Source organism: Chiroxiphia lanceolata, chromosome 7, assembly GCF_009829145.1.
Source record: "Chiroxiphia lanceolata isolate bChiLan1 chromosome 7, bChiLan1.pri, whole genome shotgun sequence".
NCBI lineage: Eukaryota > Metazoa > Chordata > Aves > Passeriformes > Pipridae > Chiroxiphia > Chiroxiphia lanceolata.
The window spans coordinates 31273291-31297441 of record NC_045643.1 but is presented as its reverse complement, the minus strand read 5'-3'; positions in this window follow the sequence as shown (position 1 = coordinate 31297441).

Genomic DNA, 24151 nt, shown 5'->3' with positions numbered 1-24151 from the left:
AGCTGATTACTTAGTTCTGCCATGGGTTCCCATTACCAGTCTTCCTGCCTTTCATTTGAGAGTTTGAGATTTATTTATTTGTTTTCCTCTAAGATTTATGCTCACCATTGGGGTTTAGGTTTGGGTTTTGTTTTGTTTTAAATAAGTCTGTCCGAGCCCCAAAGCAGACATGTCCAAACCAGGCAGAGAGACAATTTAAAGTCTATATTCCACAGACAGATGAACTAAAAAGAGGTGGCCATGATATGCCGCATACAACCACAGTTTAAGATCAAGAGAATTACCCTGACAACAACCAAAATCCACCTGTCCATGTCAAGATAAACCACAGTTAGTGCACAAAACAAGTTTTCACATGGCCTCGGGCTCCTTATTTTGTTTCCTGCAAAGAAAGAGATATAGTCAGAGATGGTGTTTTTGTTAATATCTCTTTCATTTAGTAGATGGTCTGAGCCTCAAAAAGAGAGGGAAATGGTATCCTGAATTTAATAGCTATCCAAAGCATTTTCTGTTTGGTCATATCAGTGAGGATTTGCCCCACTGAGATACTGATGTTGGCTGGAATTCAGGTGCAAGCTTTGTATGGCCTCATTTCAGCTACTGTTCACCTTATTCTGGAACTTGGAATGAGTTACTCTTTGTTGAATTTTTGCATTGTTTTTTGCATGGATTTCAAAACACTTTTGTGTATACTGTGTTATTTATTTGTCTATGCCAGGATTGAATGAGTCATTTATAATGAAAATTGCACAAATGGGATTTCAGGTTTTTTCTGTTTGCAAATTGCCTGTGAGCAAATTGCAGAAGCCTCCAATGGATAACTCAAAAATACCAACAATTTTTCATGAGAGTAATTAATTGGATTTGCAAGTTGCCCACAAATATTTTACTGAAGTAGCTGTATGTTCCCTGCTCTTATGATTAGTTTCAAAAGTTATGTGGTATCACTTCTGCTCTTTTATTGGGTCAGTTAAGTATGGTAGACTCAACATCATCCAATATGAAAACTATGCATCTAACCATAAAAATAAGCTCTGAATCATGTACTTGAACATCAAAATTAAAATTCACTGTTCAGAATTCTCTTTCCATTTCAGAGTATACTGCTGTATTTCAGATTAATACTGTACTTCTGCTAATCTTCCTCTTGCAAGGTTTCCACACTGTCTAACACAGAAAGTATCTCCCAGGATTATGGGAATGTAGCCAAGGCAAAGTCATCTAAAAGTTCAAATGCATATTTTCTATTTCTACCCTGTGCTAACTCTCACCTTTGTTTTCAGCACTTAAACAAGTATATGATTAATATGTAATTCATGTCATTAAACTGCTTTTCTTCCTCCTGGATGATTAATGATTGTGTTAAACAGATACTTCATTTCCTTCTCTTAGAATCTTTAAAAAGATTTTTTTAATGCATATCTCATTTTTTCTCAGCTGACAACTTACTATTGTTTGCTAAAATCGGGAGGATTTATTTCTGTCACATGCCTTAAACGAGTGATTTTCATAATTAAGTGATTTGTTCTTCATAAAAGCTAAGCTTTTCACGAAATGTTTTCATAGCACTCAAGTTATAGCAAAGGCTCAAATATTAAGAACACAAACAGATGTTCTAGCCAAAATGAAGAAATCACATATCTGAAAATAAGAAACAGCTGCTAAATCCTGTGACAAAGGGTGACATTCTTCTCCTTCTCCAACAGAAAACAGCCCACTCCTCACTGTCCTGAAGAGGTACAGGCTGCAATGGCTTCAAGTTGCCTTTTGCGCTCTTCCAATCTGATCTCGGTTTTGTCAGAGATTCACCATAAAAATCACCACCATTAAGTTTCATCCAAGTGTAGGTTTTCTGGGGCAGACATAGCCCAATTATACTTAAATCTTGATATTTTAATGAGATCAACAGTTGTCAAACTAGTCTTCCTCTAGTCAAAAACAGATAAGTGTTCAATGGTTACAGTCAAAAGAAGTAAAGAGTTGGTGATCAAGTAAGAGATCATCTTATTGAGTTAGAAAACTCTATTAAAAAAAAAAAAAAAGAAAACCTAGATATTAGCATTAAAAAATGCCTGTATTTCGCAATTTGAAATCTGAGACAATGACCTCTATCTCTAAACAGTGCAAATGTCAGAAGCATGGGGAATTAAGTAGGCCAAAATCAGAACACCTATATTGTAGCTGAAGTTATCCAACAGTTTCATAGCCAGCAGCTCATCAGGATGTAGAAATGGACAAATATACGAGCAAGGAGTGGGTTCATGTTTTTTGTGCCATAGGAAGACAGGCTAGAGAGAAATTTGGTGTTTCACTCACAAGTGGAGCATGAGAAGAGCTTACCAAACACAATGTATAAAGGATAAACAAGTTAGTCAAGAAAGAGAAGTTTCCAGCATATTTCTTATGAGGGAGCATAACATGATAGGATGATTAGAAGCTGGGACTCAGACTGAAGATAGAGCATGAATTTTAAACCAGAGGAGCAGTTACAGAAAAATATTTCCAAGAGATACAGTAGGTTCTCCACCTCTTGAAATACTCATATAGCCAGCAAATTGATTTCAAAGAGGTAATGTCCTGTCCAGGGATAAGGTTGTGTGAGGTGGTACAATAGCCATTGCTTGGCATTATGGGCTACATGAAGTTGGGATGATCACAGTCTGGCCTTCAGAACAAAAAAATTATTCCAATTCTGTTGATACAGGCACGTATGAAAAAACATTTCTTTGGTTCCTTCCAGAACAAAAGAGCAACATCTGACATGAGACATTTATATTGTGTTTTGAAGAGACAGAAATACTATAGAAGGCAAAGCTGAATTTTTCTGAGGCTCAGTTCTAAAGAATAGTTACACTAACAGAAATGCAGAAGGATGCACAGTTTGCCTGGAAAACAGCTGAAATTGTTGAAGATGAGCAGGGACACAACAGAAAACACATGAAGGGAATTCATATTCTGAAGCTCTTGAGCTTTTCCGTACACACACCAGGAAAGTCAAATGGGAACTTCATTGAAGAATAATTTGAGCTAAAGCCTTTTAAAATTGCCTTTTTTTTAAATGGAAACTAAAAGTGTTTGACTAAAGCCTAGAAACAGCATTCTTGTCATCCTTCATTTTGATGTTCTGCTCCACATATTCGTCTTTCCTTTCTGTTACTTAAAGTTATTCAAAACACAGGATGCAGAAGGGGGAAATTCAGTTTTTATAGGCACTGTTTTTCCAAAAGAAACCAATTCAAGAGAGTATTAAATGCTGAAGACACTACATTCTCCTTGACAGCAGCAAGAGGGGTGAGGAGTGCAGAGGACTGTCAACCCTTCTGCTCTGAATTCCAGACCGATGACACCAACTCCCTGCAGAGCTCAAGGTCACAGGGAGGAAAACACAGGGGACACCATCAATAACTCCACTGTGTCATTAAGCAGGGGCTGTGTATTCTCCATCAAAGCACAGTATGGAAATATAGTAAGACTGAAAGTGATAGATTGTTTTGGGTCCTGGTGAACACTAAAAATTCAATTTTAAGGAGGACCTGTTCCTTTCTTCCTAAGTAAAGCTATTACAGCAGATTAAAGTAAGGTTCTATGAAAACAGAGGTGTGAATTTAAATTTCCCCTCTGGATTTGAATCAGTGTCTGCCCTTTCAACATGACACATATACAATTATTATGTGGCCATTCAGTGCCAGGAAATCAAAGCCATTATCACATTGCTTTTTGCTGACTTCTGGGAATGGTGAAGTCCTGATGTTGCCTGCTTCCAGGGTAACTCTCTTTCCTAAATACATCATGGTTTCTCCTGATTTCATATTAATCAGGTATAAAACCTTTACTTTAAATGATAATCAAAAAAAAAACATACACAGTAAAAACAGGGCATTATTAAAAGACAGCATACAAGCACTAGGGAAAAAAAAAAGACATTTCCATTAATTCAGATTTCTAGCACTCAGATATTTTCTTTGTATGAAGGAAAGTAATATTTGTCCACTTTATTTCTGTGGTAACTATATAGCAGAAAACATCTTGACTAAATGACATTTTTAAATCACTTAAGCCACCGTTTTATTACTACCTGACAATTCAATTTTAAGTTGCTTAGGGGGTATTATTACAATTTATTCTCAGTACACTGGATAGAGTTTTTAGAAAGCTTTTATTTCCCTATTGGTATTCATACTCTTTTGTGTTGATTTTCTTATGTGTTGATTCTTCCCTAATAGAAAATTAATAAAGGATTATTCCTTTTCAATTATAGTCTATATGGTAATGTGAAAATTGTAGACTTGGCACACCAAAAAAGCCTTCAGTAAAAGAAGGCTAAGTATTACATTAGTGGGAGTAGATAATACACAGACTTTAGATGAAAAGGAAGCATCTTCATCAATTTGGACTGGTTAATAATTACATGTCTTAATGCATCCTCAAGAAAAAACTCCCACTGAAGATCTGCACCGATATTAGGTTAGACAGCAATATAATAAACAGTAGGAAAAATGAACAGCTTACAAGCCTGGATAACAATTTTGTAGATAATTTCTGTTTGTGTGTATGACTGCACATTACTCCTGTTTCACTAGAAGCGTGTTAATTTTTCAGCTGCAAGTAAAATGAAATGAGCATACACTTATATCATTGTAAGGATCGAGGTTTTTTGTAAGATACTAAGAAAGATTATGTCAAGTAATAATACACCTAAGAACAGCATCTGAATAACTTTTAAGGTTTATACCGTGAGTTACAGAAGCTTTTCACATTTCTTCCCATCTCAGACAAAAGCATTCCTTAAAATACCCTTAAAAATACCATTTTTCACATAGGCAGTGAAGGCACATCTGAAACTCATGGGATTGAAAAGCAGGTGCAGAACCAAACCAGGTTTCATAGGTCTGCCCTGAAGCTACTGACAGAATTTGGACACCAGGGAACAGTTTCTCCCCGCTTCCCCTACCAGGAAAGGAGGGCAAATTCCTACAGCATAGCAGACAGAAATGACTACTTGGGCTGGAGTTCCACTGAGAGGAAGTCATCCATGTTCTAGGAAGCATAGAAAAATCATCTGTCAATTAAAGTACACATTTATATGAGCACTAAGACAGAACCTACTTCGATGTCATTAGAATGCTTTGACTGTTCCTTGTTTTGGAAGCAGACAATCCTGCCAAGGGCCAAACGATAACAAAAAACCTCTTTTAAAATTTTGGAGTATAGATTTATTTGCCAGTTCTCATTTCCACAGTCAAGTTCTGTCATATGTGCATATATTATTACTTTAGACATTAGAAGAAATAGATCTCAATCCTATGGATTCCAAATCTGAGGCAAACTTCATTGGAATAAAGACAATACTAAATTATGTAGGATATTTATTTACATGAACTGAATGAAATTAATAGCTAAATTATATTTTGTTAAAATACCTGTTTATTATATCAAAATTGGTTTTTTTTACTCTCACTTCATATATATGGGTCAGTACTTTAACTTCAAGATTTCCATCTTAATAGCTAGATATTACTGCATATTACGTAGATTTTTTTTTTTTTACTACAGTGGAATTACAGTAATTAACTTTGTACCAATTAGCAGGGTGCATATTAATATTCATATACTTTTACAGAAAGAATGATCTTGAAATCTCACAGCAGGGGTGGTTAAAATGATTCATTAATGTTCTGCACAGGTTGCTTTTCTAATTCATTAAGAAAATATTAGCATAATCATGTGAAATTAATTTTCTTAAAAAGGTTGATATAAGTAAGGGATTAAGGGGACTGGTTCTAATATAAGAAACATGGCTTGCACTATGCTCTTGGTCTGCAGAGGCTGAGTATCATATTTGAGGTATTACTTGTCACTGCACTTTGATAATGAAGAAGAAATCAGAGAGAGATGGAAGCAGTTGAGTTGAGGATTTCATTTTCACATTAAAAAAAAAAAAGTCTCTCTCATCCTGTTCTTATATGTCTCTGTTTTGTAAAGAGATAGAGAAAAAACACATTGCTCAACATGAATAGGAGGCTGAAAGAAAAAAATAAAATAGGCTACAAATAAGAAAAGCACCTAGAGAATGGAATGTATAATGATTAAAAAGGTGAACAGAAAGTTCAGCAAAGAGAAGGAAAAGAAATCCCAGTAGAAAGGACTAGAATGAAAGTTAAATGTTTCACTCCAAAAAAGTGTCCAGAAAAAAGAAAAAGTAATTTCAATAACAAATGGCAGTGAGAGAGGTCTCATTCATAGATTCACAAAGAAAGGTATTTAAGGGAGAAGGACATTAAGGTATCTTGTACTATAACTCAAAGTGCCTCCTGATAAATTTAACTGTGGTGCACCCAGGGGAAAAAAAAAAAAAAAAGAAAAAAAAAGAAAACCAAACCAAACAAACAAAAAAACCCAAAACTAAAACCAACCAACCAACAACAAGAAAAAAAACTCAGAGGAAAAAAAGTGAGGAGTTGTGGAGGCTACACAGAGTGAGAATAACTTAATTGAAACAAAGCCAAGAAAGTGTGTGCTGTGAGCCAAGTCGAGGCTTTTTGTCAATACTACATTACAGCTGGCATTGCTATTCCATTTTCCTCATGGTCATTCCACTTTCCAGTCAGCTTTTAGCTCCGTAGCAAAACCAAGTTCAGTATAACTTGAATGTACTCTGGAGACAGTAGAGAATTGGTCTTTTACTAAGAATGGAAATGCAAGGGTTTTAATCTTCTGGTATTCAAGGAACTCATTATAAAGATTCACATTTTTTCTTTCTTTTTTAAAATTTTTTTATAATTTTCCCTCTCCTGCTCTGCTTCTCACATCTGATCTCTGGTGGAGCACAAGGCAGCTCCTTACAGGGTAGGAAGTCTTGCACAAAACAAAATGTGAACGTGGGTATTAGACTGTCATTAATGATTATTTGGCACTCAAGCCTGAGCCGTCCCACCTTCATTCCCACAAACTCCTCAATCACTGGGTTTCCTCCTGAGTAGTTTTAGCCCTTCAGAAACATACAGGAGATGATAACCAAAGGACACAGGGGGAGTTCAGATCAGGAAAATCTAGACCTGCAAAGCGTATAAGCTTTTGGTCTTCTCCTTCCTCTCCAAAACACAGTGTTAAGCCTCTGGCTTCCTTCAACAAGCCATTGCTTGTCTGAAAGGGACAATGCTGATCAGAGCTACACACATGGTTGTGCCTGCCAAAAAAGTGCGCATCAACTTCAACACTTCAGCTTCAACATCCTGAAAATTATTATTTCCTACTGTTGTTTTGCATCAGTGATGAAATAGTTAAACTTTGGCACAATTTCCCAGTGCATTCCATTCTTTATTATCACTGAAATTATTATGCCATGGCACATACAGTCAAACCTTTCACAAGTAAATTATATGCACATAAGTTCCACTGATATATGACAGACATCCATTAATTCTTATATGTGCTCATATTATTCAATCTATTGATGTGAAAGGGTCATATCTCACTTTAAGCAGCAAATCTATACATATAGACAGGGAATGTAGTAGAGTAGGGACCTATGACGTGGTGGGGGCAGAGGGAAGGGCCCTGTTGGGTGAACAAGCAAATAAGAGAAGAGAGAGACAAACAACGGCCAGTGCCAATTTATGTTTGTTCCACATAGTGCAATTTATGAAATATTTTTCAGGTTTTTTCTGCCCTTCTGATTGCCTTAGCTCTACATTCTTGCCCTTGAAAGAAAAAAATCCATATTGTTAAACTTTAAAATGTACTCTTTATTTTTTGAATTTACATCATAACTGTTCCCTCCTCCTTAATTTTAACTTCAAATAATTTTCTGCTTTAAAAACCCAGTATTTGTAGGTACCAATTCAGGGCTCCAGGTGTTTTTCAAGAAGTTTAAATGTGACTAGATTTTTTATCTTTCTCCTCTAAATTCAAAGTCCTGCTTATTTCTGCTACTAAGCAAGATCATTAAACTCATGTATTTCAGTTTTCTGTTTTCCATAATTTTCTGTCATTTTAAGTAAAGAAAATGCCCTTTAACACAGAAAAAAACCCCAAATTTTCTTGTTTCCCTCAATTCTTTTTTCCCAGTTTGTCCTTATTAAAAAGGTTTCTTAAAAATCCTATAACGTTAATACTTTTCTAAAGTTTTTTTTCATCCAAATAAAAGCTACAGTTCTGAAGGTTTTAGATCTTGACGGATAATGTTCAGTTCAAACATATAACAAAGATCCTCATTCTTCTATTGACGTCTCTGCTATCAATTGTTCTCAAATGAGGAAATGGAATACACTCAAAATATACTCAAGGGCACTCTTCTGTCTTTTTTCCATATGGTCTTTTCCATTGTAATTTTTTTTCTTACAACTTCACCTGTTCACTGGGGGAAAAGTATTTTTACTGATATGAAAAATTTCTTTGACAAGGGAATGAAAAAACACTTTCTGAAAGCTTTCAAGTTGCTACTGAAAGATCATCAACAGAAAAGCAAGGCAGATTACCTTTCCTCATTAATAAAATAAAAACAAAGATAGGAAGTTATGGAGATACCTCTCAAAGAGCTTCATGGAAGTGGGTCCTTTTTTTTTTTTTGAAAACATTAGCTTCTCCCAACTTTATTAGCATCCTATTTCTTTTTGTCTCTTTGTTGTAAAACCTGAGCTTTTAGCTTCATCTAATAACCATGTTAGCAGGATTTCCATCCTAATTCATGATTCATTAACTGTTATTATATATTTATTTCAAATTGCATTTGAAGAACTAAACAGCTTAAAAGGGGGAAAAAAGCCAAATCCAGTTCCACATCACATACAGAGAGCAGAGGTTTTCAAGGGGTCCAAAAGAACTCCACTGCTATCCTGATAAGTTGGCCAAGCAGCAGCAAAGGTAACTTATTGTTAAGCCCTAAGCAAACCTAAACTTTTATGTTATTTCTTTAAAGCCTTGTGAACAATTTAATTATAACCATTCTATTAATAAAATTGAAGCAAGTCAAAGGAAGGCTGCAAATTAAAGGGCAGGTTACGTAAAGATACACCCACACTGCAAGTCACCACCAAAATAAGCCCTAAAAAAAAAAAAAGGCAAAAAAAAAAAAAAAGGCAAGGTTTTCACATATGTAGGCAAACATATATGTGTATAAAGACAACATGAGTAATAAAGAGTCCAGTATTACAGAAAATTATTTGATGTGAAGCCAATACCCTGTTATGGGACTATTGCCATCTATACATGCGAAAAGGTATCCAGGTATCCAAATAACCCTAAAGATATAATTTCAGAGCTTACATGCCACATTCCTTGGCCGCTACCAAGAATGCTTGCAATGGCAAATAATAGTAGTGAAAGGCCAAGGATCTGGATTTCAGTCACAGCACTCAGTGTTGTCTAGTGCTCCTCATGCTGTGGGTGGCTTAGCATGGCACACCCAGCATCTGAGGGTTACTGCATCCTCATCTCATGTGTTTTGAGAACAAAGATTTGTTCAGCAATTCTGAGGTTTGATTTCTTTGGCTTTACAAAGGCAGTACAAGGTGAAGATGTTTGGATTAAAAAAAAAAAGGCAAAAATAAAGCATTTGTCAGTGTTCTTCACTGATTACTATGTTTTTGCTGCATCTTTCTGAGCTTCACACAAGTCCTAGACACAAAGCACAGGCATTCCCTGTGCTGCTGTTCTCTTAACATTTTTGGTTTATCTCAGCTCTAAAGTTTTAAAACAACCATACTGAAGTGCTGGCATGAAAACAAGGGCAGTGAAACAATTCAATTGAATAATCCATTCACAGAGAGTTTCCTATAGCTCTTCTATCTAGACTGTTCATTTTCCTCATTTATCAACACCAATACTTGAAAAATTGTCTTCTCTACCATTCATCAACACTTCTGTGACAACCTTTTAACCAATTCTCAGTTTGATCATCCTATTAAAAGCAGCAAACCTGATTTCCATTTTTTATGTCAGCTAGACCTATTCCCTTAAGAGCCTGAACCATTTGTCTTTTCTAACTTGTTATCTAGGGTCAACGCTTCTTGCTCATTAATTCTTTTATGAAATCACAGTTCAGTATGTCCTCACTCTTTCTGGATGTTTTCTCTTTTGCTACAGTATTTTCTCCCTACTTCTCTGTTTGACATGGAGTTTATGGTTTTGGTTTGGGTTTTTTGTTTAGTTTGAGTTCCTTTAATAACACATTTCATGCCACATCTTTTTTCTGAACCAAGCTGATATCAGCTGCAGACACAGACCGCTTGATATACCTGAAGATGCATTACCCAGAAAAGATAATCATGAGAATCACACTGGAAAGGACTCCACCTAATTTTGTAACATTTAATAAACCAGACTTTCAGGGACATGCAGAACCCACCTTGTTTCATTCTTTCAATCTTTCCTCTCTAACATGAAGTATCACACACATCAACAACCACAATGTTTAACTTGTGAGATGATCTTCAGCCGTTACAAAATGAAATAAAGAACATAAAAGTGTGGAATTTTTTAAATTCCTATCCTCAACAAGACGCAGGATACTAGGGATACACTGACCTCAGCTCAGTTACTTTCAATACACTTCAGCAGTGCCAAGGTACAATGTTGGTATCACTTAGAAAATCTGTAACTTGCATCCTACTCCAGTGTTAAATACAAGTCCCTATTATCTATTATGAATATCTCTGTTTGCATAATCTTATGATGTTGAATACAGCTAGAATTATTTCATTTATAAAATGACCTAAAGAAAACAAGTGACTTCATGCATAAGAGCCCCTAAAAATGGGATAAATTAACTCCGAAAGGTAAAAAGTAATATTCTGTTGATGAATCAGACACGTATTGGTTCAAGAGAAGACGAGAAATGCAAATTACAGCCTAGCTTTCAGTTCAAGGGGGATTTTACTTTAAAAACTAGAGGTGTGGATTAAACACACAGAAGTAATGAAAGACAAGTAAATTCATCTTCCTAAAACCAAAGATGTATACAGTAAGATGACAACCTTTCCTAGCAACAGATTCTGGAGGCTGGTGAAGTCTCACAGATATCGTGATGCACATCAGACGTATTACATCAGACTCATCAAATCCATAATAGAGTCATGATCCAGGAAATTACTTTCTTGATTAAGTATTCCTTGAAATGATGCTAGTGACAGAGGTTTCTCAACACACAAAAGTGTAGTAAAGGAACAATTTGCTCATATGTCACTGCAGACAACCCAATTAAAATATCTATCTGATGTACAAGAACTGAGAAAAAGCCAGTTGTGAAGCTCTATTAAAAATGAATAAAAACAACCTAAAAATACAGAATTTTTACTTAGATTTCAGGTATGCTTTGACATTGAAATAGTGTCTGACTTTGGTTGCCATATTGTTAGGAACAGAGTACTGAAGAAGTTTCACTAGGTTAAAAATAAAACCAAAAAGTAAAGACATTAGAAAAAAAAAATACTAGAAACAAGATAAGCAGGCAAATGTCAGGTACAAATAAATACACAGGATGCACATTTTCCTTTCACTTGCCAAAGAAATAGCTAGATCAATATATCTGGAAAGAATGTGATTTTCATAAATGTTGTCTTTTTATACTGGCTATGATAAAATAATCACCCAAAGATATTTCAAAATTGTGAACTGACATTTATGAGAATATAAGTAAACAATCCACAGTAAATAAGCTTGGGCAGAGCATTAACTACCATGTGTCTCAAAATGAGCAACAGCACAAATTAGTAGGTAGGCAGGCACATTATGATATGTTATTTGAACCTATTACTACAGGAGCTGTAAAGTGCAAACCCAGAAGTAGGCACATATCATATGGGCATAATTACTGCTTCCTTTAACAGACCTGCACCCTGTAGGCTCTGATTTCTGCCTCTTCTTCCAATATCCACCACTTCCCAGGACCAGGTAACAACACATATTCCCATTTCTATTGTTTATAACCACTGTTAAAAGGTAGCTATTATAAAGCAGTGTTATGTCACTCAGCTTCCAGCCTGCAGACTGTTAGAAATATTCAAAGGACACACCCACATGCACCCCAAAGGTGTTCTCATTGCAGCATCAAAGGGCACCCACTTCATCTCTCAAGAGTAAGCACTTCACAGATAGTCAGGACTTCTTTTTCTAAATTAAGTAAATTATCCTGCAGTCAAATCATTTCCCTCTTGGGAATTTCTCAACAGGTTTTCTGTCCTAAACCACTTTGCACCTCAAAGGCAATAAGTATCCAAGCTCCAAAGTGGACTGTGGAACTCCTACCTGCAAAATTTACCAATTGAGCTATTTTTTACCTCCTTTTCACTCAGCATTGTAATTGTTGCTTTCAGATCAAGCTGTGGGTTTGGTTTGGGGTTTTCTTTTGTATAAATCACGTGGCAATACCATACACTAGAGACAACAATGAGAAGTAACGATCTCATCCTATAAATGGGACTGAAATTAATGCTAGAGGAATTTTGATTTTAGAAATCTGCAGTTCCCTGATCAATGGCTACATGAGATGTCTACGCCCGAGCTTCTAATCTTTTATTTGCAGACACCACCTTGTACAAATAAATGAGAACATGCAGAGAGGCAGGTGGCTGTGCAGCTGCAGATGTCACTGTGAAATAGATGTGATCAGGCTAAACTTAGTGATGACCCAGTAGGAAATGAATTAGAGATTATAAAGGGGATTGTGGGCATTTTTAACAACCTGAATTGCATTTAAATTAGGTAAAACCCTTATGCAAATTTGGACCACTTTGTTTTTTCAACAGAATAATTTCAAACCTATTTAAAACAATCTCAGAACACAACGTTACCCTAAGGTTCATTCCCATGAAGTGCAGGATATTGTTATGGTTTATAGCAAACCATTACAGATAACAAGACACAATTGTAACACACATTGTCATTACTGGAGACACCGCATTTCACAGTGCAGTTGCTCAGAATAACGTATATCAGCTCACCAGAGACAACAGGACAGCAGCAATTCCTTTTTGCTGCTTTTCCTTCCTGTTTGTTAGCCTCACAATTTGTTATCGAGACACTTTTCAGCGGTTTACTTCTGAGCAGCTCATTCTTACAATATACGACATGACAAATAATTCAACTTCCCGTCGCATTATTACATCAGTGCGCAATAGAGAAGCGACACATGGCACACTGTGGGGTTATTAAATCACAGTGCTATCTCCACAGCTGCCACAGACATGCAAACAAACATAACTTATTTCTCCTCCCCTGTTTTTTCATTTACCCTCACACCTCCCTCCTTTCTCTACCTCACTTTGCTCTGTGTTTTCTTTCTAATGTAGATAAACAATTAAATAACTCCAGAAGAACATGTGTTTTTCCTTATGGACTACATTACTCTAAAATGCAATTAATGGCAAAACCCTCATTGACTTCAGAGGTGCCAAGACAATTCTATTTGTCCCACTAATGTGCTCAGTGAACATAACACCACTGGAATTTCCAGCATTCTCAAACATCTCCAAATGAATTTACATCCTTGCAATTGCATCTAACCATTAGAGCCTATCCTCACAGTGGCACGTAGTGTAAATCTGTGTAGGTTGTTAAAAGCAATTCCAGACTGTAGCTCCCAGCTGGATAAAAATATGTTCTTATAGAGAAAAAAAAAAAAAAAGGACAGAGATTATCAACTGGTCTCAAATACTACTGTGTGTTCTTTTGGGGTATGTGACAAAAATAGAGACATCCAGGATTGCTCCAGTAATCAAGTTGTGGAATCAGAAGCAATATGGTAAAATTAGCCTTCAAACCTAGTAATTAGGCTCCTTGAAAGTGGGATATATGAATTTGAGCAGAGCACTGGGAACTGGATCAGCTGCAAAATTTGTTTGACTGTTGGAAAGTGCTGATGGAAATTCTTTTCCCCTGATGCCTGCTCCTTTGTAAAACCATTTTAGTTTTCATTTGGTTCGTATGGACAAGCAGTTCCTGAAGATTGTTAGCCTTTTTGCCTTCAATGACTTAAGAAAAACAGAGAAAAGGGTTGTTAATCCATGCCTAGATATTCACACAGATCAAGTTCAGGCAGACCAATACAGGAACAGATTGTGGAGGGAAGTTTGTTGAGGTTTTATGATTTGGGTTTGTTGGCTTTTTTTTGTCACCAGTCCTTTAAAGATTTTACTCCTTACAAAAAACAGTGACTTGCAATTTTCAGATATCAGTCTAAAACACACCACAAAATTAAACCCTCTGAGGAAAGGAGACTTAATAAATGCACTGCAAGTGCTGGGTCACAAAAGCTTGACCAATTCTGACACACAGAATTTTTTTTCTCTCTCTTACTAATCCTTTTCACCAGCAGTAACTTTTGGGCTAAAGGGATTAAATTCAGTGCTTTTGTAAAGGTCAAAAAGGACCATTTCTAAAATCTGTTTAACTTTCTTCTTTGCTTCTTTTGAACGGTGCACAAGAGAGAGCAACTGTATGGGCTCAAGTTTCCATTTAACATATTTTTGACATTTTGCTCCTCTAGTGAAGGAACGAAGGGCAGTCAGTTAACTGTACCAGAGCTCACAAAGGAAGAGATGTCAACAGAGCTTAGACCATTTCTTTAGAGCTGACCCAAGTCTTCAGAATGCCTGTGAGGAAGCCACATGAAGTATTTTTTCATATAATTTTTCTTGTTATTTTATATTTTAAATCCTTCAGTGTTCCCTGGGACACTGAACCTAGGGTTCATAATGCTGTATTTCAATTTATTTGATAAAGCCAACTCTCAGTGCTACTACAGATTATTCTAAAAGCTCCCTTAAAATATTAAGTAGCATCTTGAGTCTGCACAAGGAAAAAAATTATCACCTAATCATAGCACTATTGAGTCACAGAAATTAGAAATGGAAGGGAACATCTACTCTTATCCCCATGCCAGTGAAGGATTGCCCTCTAGAGTACACTTTCTACTACTTTTTCATGTCTAATTTTAAACTATCTTAAGTGATGGTTCTTTCACCACTTCTTCCTCTCCTGCATTCCCGATTTAGTGTCATGAAGTTTTATCATGGCACTGAGCCCACATTTTATTTTTCTTAATTCCAACCCATTATTCTCTGTTATACCCCTCTGTTCCTCTCCACAGTAATTTTTCACCATCATTAGTCTTTACTGAGCAAGTATTTCAAGATAGTTATTGTGTCCCCTGCTCTATTTGCATATCCAGCCTCAATATATTGCACTCCTAATTTTACCTGATAAATCAGATCTCTCTAGTCACTTAATCTTTCTGGCTGCTTTACTAAAACTTGCTCTCAAATTGTGCACATCCCCAGGGTGGCAACAGCTAAAGGCATCAATTTTGCTTTCAAGGCTACGCTCAGGCTAAAGCCACCAAAGCAGACCCTGGTGTCATCCTGCCAGTTTCCAAGAAAAAAATGCAACTTCTCCAACATCCTTGCTATTGTCCAAGCCCTTTGTTTTAGTTGTGACAGGAGAAGGTAGGATGGATAGCCTGCAAATAAGTGCTGTGCAATTGTGGCAAGGATAAATGGAGAAAAAGGATATTCGTGGACGGAAAGCTGCAGTGCATGAGAGAGAAGATGACAAAAAGAAAGAGGAATATAATCCTTTGCTACCATATTTGGGTTTTTTTCATAGATGCGGTATGGGAGGGGCAACAGAAGAGTAAAATGTTAGTTTCAATAAGGAAGACCAAATTTCCCAAGGCATAAGAGAAAAAGGGCTGAAAGGCTAAACGTTAGTTGAGGATGGCAGAAGGGCAGAAGCAGCATGTGCTTCAAAGGTCCTTTGTAGCAAGGAGGTAGAAGGAGGTAGCTCATAAGCAATGTAGTGACAATCCCCTCTGAATCATGGTTTCCTGCACCCTGAGGTCCTGATCTGATGAAATCAGATCTTTCTCAAGGCCCTTGGTTTGCTTTTATTTTTTTTAATTTGTTGCAATATATACTCTTGTATTTGGCTCTTGTTTTGTAGACAAATATTCTGTTGGCTTTAAGTCATAAATTAATATGCATTCCTGTCACGAAGGACTGAATTCATGGCAAACCCAGACATCAACCTGGTAATAGGTAAATATGCTTTTTAGTGAATTACATGTTAGCACCTTCAATTAAAAATAAGTTTACAACTGATGGTACCAATACACTTTATCAAATATGCACTTCCTTAATTTTTTTAATAAATTCTATCATCAGCAGCAGCTGGATTTATTGTTCATTGAAGTGGAAAAAAATCCCACTTAAACTGACTTAAGATATGGTCACATAATCAGATTTTAATCTAACAATTTCATCTTGGATAAAAATTATCATGGAAGTTGGCTTTGGGAAAGCAAGGGATTGCACAGTCAGCAAGGCTACTAGGGTAAGGAAAAGTAATAACTGTAATTGAAACAGAAAGAAGATAAATCAACTCCCTGCACCAAGGTAGAAAACTCCCCAGCCTAAGGAAATACTGTTTAGTTGTTTTTTTTTTCCTTGGAATGGGTAAAATGTAGTATTTCCAGATCACTGCAAAGCTTGGAATCAGACTCTGTTGAGATTAACACTGTCAAAGGGATATTGTGTTTAAAAAATGCCAAGCTTAGAAGCACTCGTTGGCCAGTTTCACTAGGTGATTTGAAATCTCCACCTGTGGCTCATTACACCTTAGTCTTCCCTCAGTAATACAGGTAGCATACACTCTTACATCCTACCTTTTCAAAATAAAATCACTAATTTTTGTTTTGTAGAGTCAGTTGCCTCAGTACAAGGTATCTCACTAGGCCCTTGTTCCAGAGAACACACAGGGATTCCCAATTTTCTCAACTTCAGCTTCTTCCTCCCAACCTCACCATATATTACTGTTTCTTCCTCTACACTGATTCAGATGTTTAGAGCTAAACCTCAGATAAAACCAGGAAAAAGGTTTAGTTTAAACTTGGATTGACCCCTCTTCTCACAAGATTTCTAAAGCAGGTTGTGGGACACTGTATTTTGCCAGTGAAAAATACAGCTGAACTGAACAGTCTAGGGCTCAGGAGGGCGAGATGTTTTCCTAGTATCTGACAGACTACATTTTCCTAGAAAACTCAGAGGTTTCCTGCAGGATCCACCGTTACTTCCTGAGCAACATTCAAGCAGGGTTATTAGGGAGAGGCAAGGGGAAAGTATCAAAATCTTGGAAACACTTCTCCAGTAAGAACTTGGTAAATCAGTGAGATTAGTTGATCTCTATTTTAATCCAACCCCACCTCATGGATACAAAACAGAGCGGGTATTTCTTTTCTACTAGACATATTTCTGTGAAACATTCTTTCTATTTCATACATGCAAGTATTAAGACTACTTGTCTTTCAAGAACATGTAGTAAAACTGGAGTGAATTTCAATATTGCCAGGTTTGATTTTTAAAGTTTTAAACACAAACCCACTACGAATGACTCCCTCTATAATTATCATTCAAATCCATGTGTAAATCTGAAAACTAAAACACCACCTCAGGGTGTTCAACAGCCTCCTCCATTAGCTGCCCTAAAAAGAAAACACTTTGTAAAAGTCCGGAAACATCTCTCAGCTTTTTAATGTTGAGAGTCCTTAAATAATAGTGATTGACTTTTTTTTGGTCTGGCAGACACAAGTTACCCACAGCCATTTTATCCTGACAGTCATGCTTCCATTGACTTGCCTGCATTTTAAGAAGAAAATGCAGTGATTGTAATAAAAAACGGAAAGGGCTGGAGGCACACAAAAGATTTCTCTGCTTCTGGAAATGCATCTACTATAATTGTCTACATGTACTAGACCTGTACTAGACCTGTTTTTTCTTTGCGAAAACAAAATGAATTTAAAAATAAAAGGGCACATTTCCTTCAAACTTGCCTTGCAGCTATCCAAGGCTTCATTCTACACTTTTCCTGTTTTATAACAAAGTAACATAGAGTCAATAGCAATGTTTCTTTCCTTTTTATCTTTAAGGTATAAAATTATTTGATAATATAAAAAGTGGAAATTAAATTCAAACCTTCAGACTCTTAAGAGAAGCTTCAGTTGAGACAACACAATGAAGAGTAACAGAGATCAGGCTACTGCAAGGTACACCGATGGCCACAGAACTTTGTACGTTTTTTAGATAATAGGTTGGTGGGCTCCGCCAAGAGGCTCAGCAGTCTAGAGACCAGTTCAGTACATCAAATATCTGCCTATTGAACCTTTTAAGGGTTCTGATATGATGTACTGTTGTCTTCTCTACCATACAGCATATTCATCATCTTGGACCATCAAGGATGTTTTCTAAATTAAATCCTACCTTGTGCAGTGAACTAGGGCATTGCAAACAGCACAGATGACTTCTAGTCCCCTTGTACTACTGTATAACCCTGACTCCAACACCTGAATTACACAGCTTTAGTCTATGATGTGGATCAGGAAGTCATTTGTAGACTGTAAGGGTACAGTAGGTGCTTCTGGCTACCATCAGTTGATGGGGATGATGATCTTTTTCAGTTTAACTTTCCTACAAGGTCAACCCTGATCAGGAGAAGTCTGCCTCAGGAAAGTCACCAGGGCGTATTAATCTCACCTCACCTTCAGGAATATATCCCTCTTCTGAGTAAATAAAAAGGTAATGAGATACAGAAAGTGAGGAAAATGGCACTGGGAGAGTGGGAGAAAACAAGTGCAGACAATTTTTTGTCAAGGATGAAAATTCAATCAGGAAGAAAAATCAGAGGGAAAAAAAGAGGGACAAGGAAAAAGAAAAAAGAGAAAGACTGAAAAATAGTAGTGACATGTAAGAGTAGACTGTTTGCCATCCTTCAGATAATGACTAGGACTGAAAAAAAACCAATAAAAATTCACCTAATCTACTGGAAAGAGAAAAAAAATGAGACGTGGCAAACAAGAGGTCCAGGACAACGAAGTGCTGGGTTGTACTGGGGTGAGTTAATAGACTGACATGTCAGCACTTGAAACCTACTTTTCAGTGACAGAAAAACTGACCAGGGATAGTGAGATGTCTGTGGAAGGAAGGTAGCCTGTCTTGAAACCATGTATATATTGTTCTCAAAGTTTCGAGCTGAAAACTTTTACATGAAACTAAGCATGGGTTTTTTCCCCTTCTTTTCTTCCAAAATTACTCTCCAAGTTTCACAGATTAACCATTTCTTGAGAAATATTTTTCAGGAATAACTTTCAGGAAGTTCCACCTGAATATGACGGAGAACTTGTTTTCTGAGTGGGTGACTGCACATGGGAACAGGTTGCCCAGGGAGTCTGTAGAGTCTCCCTTGTTGGAGATACCCAAGAATTGCCTGGACTCAGTCCTGTGCCATGTGCTCTATGACAACTCTGCTTGAGCAGGGAGGTTGGACCAGATGACCTACTGTGGTCCCTTCCAGCCTTAACCATTCTGTGATTCTGTGTAGTTGTTACTAGGGATGGAAAAATTGCCTATACTCACCTAATGTCAGTCCCACTCTGTGTGAATGCCTGTGACCAGGCTCCTTAGGCACTTTGGGTATCAGTGGAGAAATAATTGTGGGAAAACAACAGAATAAAGAGAAAAATGTTTCTAGAGAGAAAAAAAGTTTGCTGGGAGACAACAAATAAGACTCCCATGGACCAAAGAGTTTGAGGGAGTAGCAGTCCTACTCAATCCATGAGAACTGATAAACTCAGAAACTCACTCAAATCTTGACAACAACATCAGCATGCACTACATAATGCACCGGACAAAGTGGTGCCTGCTGCATGCACAGAGTACAGGAATACATGAAGAGTAAAGGAAACAGCATCTAAGCAAGCAGCCAGGGATCTGCAAGCTGTTGCTACAAGTATGCTGAACATGTAAGTCAATGTGATGTGCAAAGAGCTTTCTGCCTTTAACAACACCTTTATTGTATTAATAGCAGCTTCTGATCTACATCTCCACTCCCAAAAGCAAAATCTCCTGTTAAGGAAAGGAGAATTTTCAACACTTCATATCAAGTCCAGCTATAATCTTACTAGCTTTTGATACCTTTATGGTTCTCCAATTTCCTGTCAGCAAGAAAACCCACACAGCCCTTCTCTGAAACAACAAAAGGGATATGGTTGCACTCAGTGCTAGTAATATATTGTATTTAAGAAGCCTAGATAAAAAGCTGAGGTAGCCATTTACAAGGAATTATTGAATCTTAGCTCTCGAAGACCTCATAAATTGGGAGGAAGAAAACCTTTAAGAGCAATAAATCTATCTTTAATGTCAATAAAAAACTCATTGCTGTGGTCAACAGCATTTCAGAGTTTTAGGAGGTTCAGAAGCAAAGCTTTCTCTGGAAGTTCCATCAAATGCTGCTGTTATGTCAAGTCAGCAGTTTTGAAATGCTCTGTTTGGGAAAATAGCAAACCGTTATGACTCGTCGGATTCTTCCAACTGATTCAACTCCACAATGATCCAGCAGCTGCTGCAGCTTCAGCCAGCCCATTCCAGACAGAGTCTCCTGCACTCTACTTCCCTGCCCCCAGCCAAGCACCAGACTCCGGGATAGTCTGAGCAGAAACACATGGTCCCCATATAGCCCTTTAATGTTATAATTTTCAGCTTCTTAGAAATATGTGGTCAACTATTAAGAAAGGAAGAACAAATTCACCACTGATGAGGAGAGATAATCATATAGCTGCCACACTTCTCACTCTAACAAGTAAAAAAAAAAAGAAAAATAAATCAGGAAATCATATTTTTTATTGAGATTGTTTGGGTTTTCATTCCAATTTACCCCATATGTTACATAGAGCCATCTTAGCATCCAACTTTTAATTACCACAGTAATATACTTCTGCTATGATGAACATCTAGAACCAAGTACTTTCACTGCAATACATTCTTAAGTGTTGGGGAGTTTCAGCTGCAGATCTTTAGATATGTACAAAGGCCTTTGAGGTAACAGGCAAGTTTTAAGGACGAATATCAAAAGGAACAGAAATAGCTCCAGTGATGCTCCTTTAATCAGTCCTCTGCTTCTATATTTCTATATGAAACACTCAAGTTACACATCAGAACTCAAACTGGAGTTCATTAGATGGGAGGAATCTAAGCGTGCTTCAGAATCCCAATAGTGTACAGTGGGTTTTCTTTTAAGGCTGGGATAAAGAGTTGACGATACAATTAATCTTTCACTAAAATGGAAGCTTCAGAAGAAATGCATCCAAACACAAACGTTTTGTTTTGCTTTTTGCTAAAACCAAATATCTTAATGCTCCTTCAAATTAAATTATTCGTGTTAGTCTACCACAATGAAGCAAAGTGAAAACTGATCCAAAACTCACCTGTATTTTCATATAGTATTTGCTGAGGGTGACGTGTTATTTTTTAAAAAAAATTTTAAGCCTATTTCCTTCACAGTGATGGGCATAGTCACCTTACCCCATTGTACACAAAGTAGGAACATCCTGGGAAGCACTGAGCTCCAAAAAATACTTCCATGAAATACTGATGGAGTTATTAAATGCAATCCTTTTATTTATTTTTTTTAAATGAACTGAGAGCGTTCAGTTTCCAAAGGAGCTAAGAGAAAGAAACAGATTAATCTGTAGATCTGACTTCAACAAGATAAAACACCCAGTTAACTACTGCATGCACACACACACACACACACACACAAGATTGAGATGTACTGTGTCTCCCATTTCCTTCTTTTCTCCGATTTCCTGCAGAACAGGTCCCCAAGTGAAAACAGAATGAAGTGTGTTCTGGAAAGAGAGACTTGCACATTTTTCCCATGCCTCAGAATATCATAAAACCTATTCAGAACAATATACACACACATACCAATAAAACTCATTTAAAGCAAAATAAAAACTCTTCAAATATAATAAACTATTTTGACACCCACATGGGCTTTAATATCCATCAAATCCATGGGCAACTGGGCTGCTTCCATGCAAGCTGTGCTGGGATGGTCAGTCAGCAATAACCCCCAGAGAAATAACAGTAACTGAGATGCCATGAGAGTACACAGTGCCTCCCACCACAAAGCTGAGCTCTATTTAACATGTGGTTTCCCACTGATAGGGTGTGATGATGAAGAGAGGTCATTTATTTAATTTCATCCACAGTCTACAAGAAAGTGGCCCAAATTAAAGAAACAAGACAGAAGAAAGACTTTTTATAAGTGGCTTTCAGTCCTGCTGACAAAAATAATATCCATGTCTCTCTTGGTTTGAAAACAGTGTCCCTCTGACATGTCCGACCTACAATATGCCATTCAGATGTTCATCCAGAATCAAGATCAAACCCTGTCAGTACAGCATGAATCTGAGCTGTGTCTCACAATAGCAGTGAACTTTTTCCTCCTAAGCTCTCTTATGCAAATCCTCAGTCAGCTCTACATTTGACAAGACCAGCCTAAGGAAGATGCTAAGTCTCTTATCAAGTGCAATGAAATTACACAACTGATCCAAAGCAAAATTAGTAAACTGAAGTCCGGGACTTGCTATACTGTCTAGAGCTAGTTTATTTATTTGCCCAAGAGCTTACCACTATTAATTTTAAATCTCCCATCAGTGATGTTCAGAGTAACAGATCACAGGTAGCTCTTCCCTCTCACTGTCTGGAGGATTGCAACCTATCTGAAATTAACTTTTTTTTTCTTTAATGTTCTTGGGGATCACAGTCCTTTCTCACAAAGGAAAGGCTGCAAAAGGGCAAAGCTGACTGTGCACCATCTTGATTCCGTGTCAGTGTAAATTTTGTCTCTGCAGGGGACTTGCCCACAATTTAAACCAATAAATGTCATCTGAGAGCCTGGCTTTAAGTTGACAGCACTCAGCTAAACCCTGACAGGAGCAAACAGACAGCAAGTGCTGCTGCTTAATAAGAGGCTGTTAGCAGGTGGACAGTATAGAATTTTTACATTTTCTGAATGGTTATTAGAGTGGTGATTTCCCCCCTGAAAGTAGCCAGAGTCTTTTCCTCTAAACTACTCCTCTAACATTATGTCTCACAAGCTGCTGTGTTGAGAAATGCCACAGGCACTATGAGTAGGTACTGAATGCTTCACTTACTAGAATTAAAATGGAAACAGATTGAAACCCACAGCAATTAAGCAGCAGCCACTTCCATCCTCTGAACTTCTCAGTTGTTCCCAAGCAGCTCAGCACATTGTCAGCAGAGCAGAGAGTTCAGCAAGGCAGAGCCTGTAACAACTGAAATATTCACAATTTACCCTGGAAGGCTCTGAATATTTCTCAGCAAGTACTTTATCTAAAGATGACAAAGGGTATTTATATTTAGTCTTGCATGCTGCAAAAGCTATCATTGCCCTACAGAGGAAAAATAAAAGGAATACCTTGTACTCCTGGAATGGGCACTGCATTTGCACAATAGTATCACAGCTCAGAAAGACCCTATGGTTTCTTATACCCGCTATTTTATATTTGTTCTTTGAAAGGAAAGTGTGCATCTATAATGTTTCAAGGATGTTCCTCAGGGCACTGTTATCCAGATACAGAGGAGGATCAAAATAACATCTGATTTCATACCTACACAGTTGTAAAAGTCTTCAGGAAAATAAAATAATTGTGAGGATATCAACAGCAATATTGAACTTCTTGAAGAGATGGGTAGATGTATCTTTAAAGTCACTGATACCAAATTATTTGCTAGCCTACTGCTGCAGTTTGCTGTGTGTGAACTACTGCTTCTCTCGGGGTCTAAGCTGAATAAACATTCCCCACTCTCAAGCCAAAGAGCGTAAAAACAGGGGGAAGGAGTTGACAAAGCCAAGGGCAGTGTTCCCTCGTGTGGTGCTGTGGGAGTTACTGCTCTCACCTCTCCACCAGTGAGAGATTATCCTGTCAACTGCTGAAAGGTAACCTGCTTTTAAGCCCCGCAAGACAAGGTAGAGCCAAAAAAAAAACAAAACAAAAAAAACACAAAACAAAAAAAAAAAAGAAAGAAAAAAAAAGGAAACAATAGAAAACAATAGAAAACAATAGAAAACAATAGAAAACAATAGAAAACAATAGAAAACAATAGAAAACAATGAAGAAAACAATGAAGAAAACAATGAAGAAAACAATGAAGAAAACAATGAAGAAAACAATGAAGAAAACAATGAAGAAAACAATAGAAAACAATGAAGAAAACAATAGAAAACAATAGAAAACAATGAAGAAAAAAGAAAACTGGAAAACGATGGAGGAAAACGATGGAGGAAAACGATGGAGGAA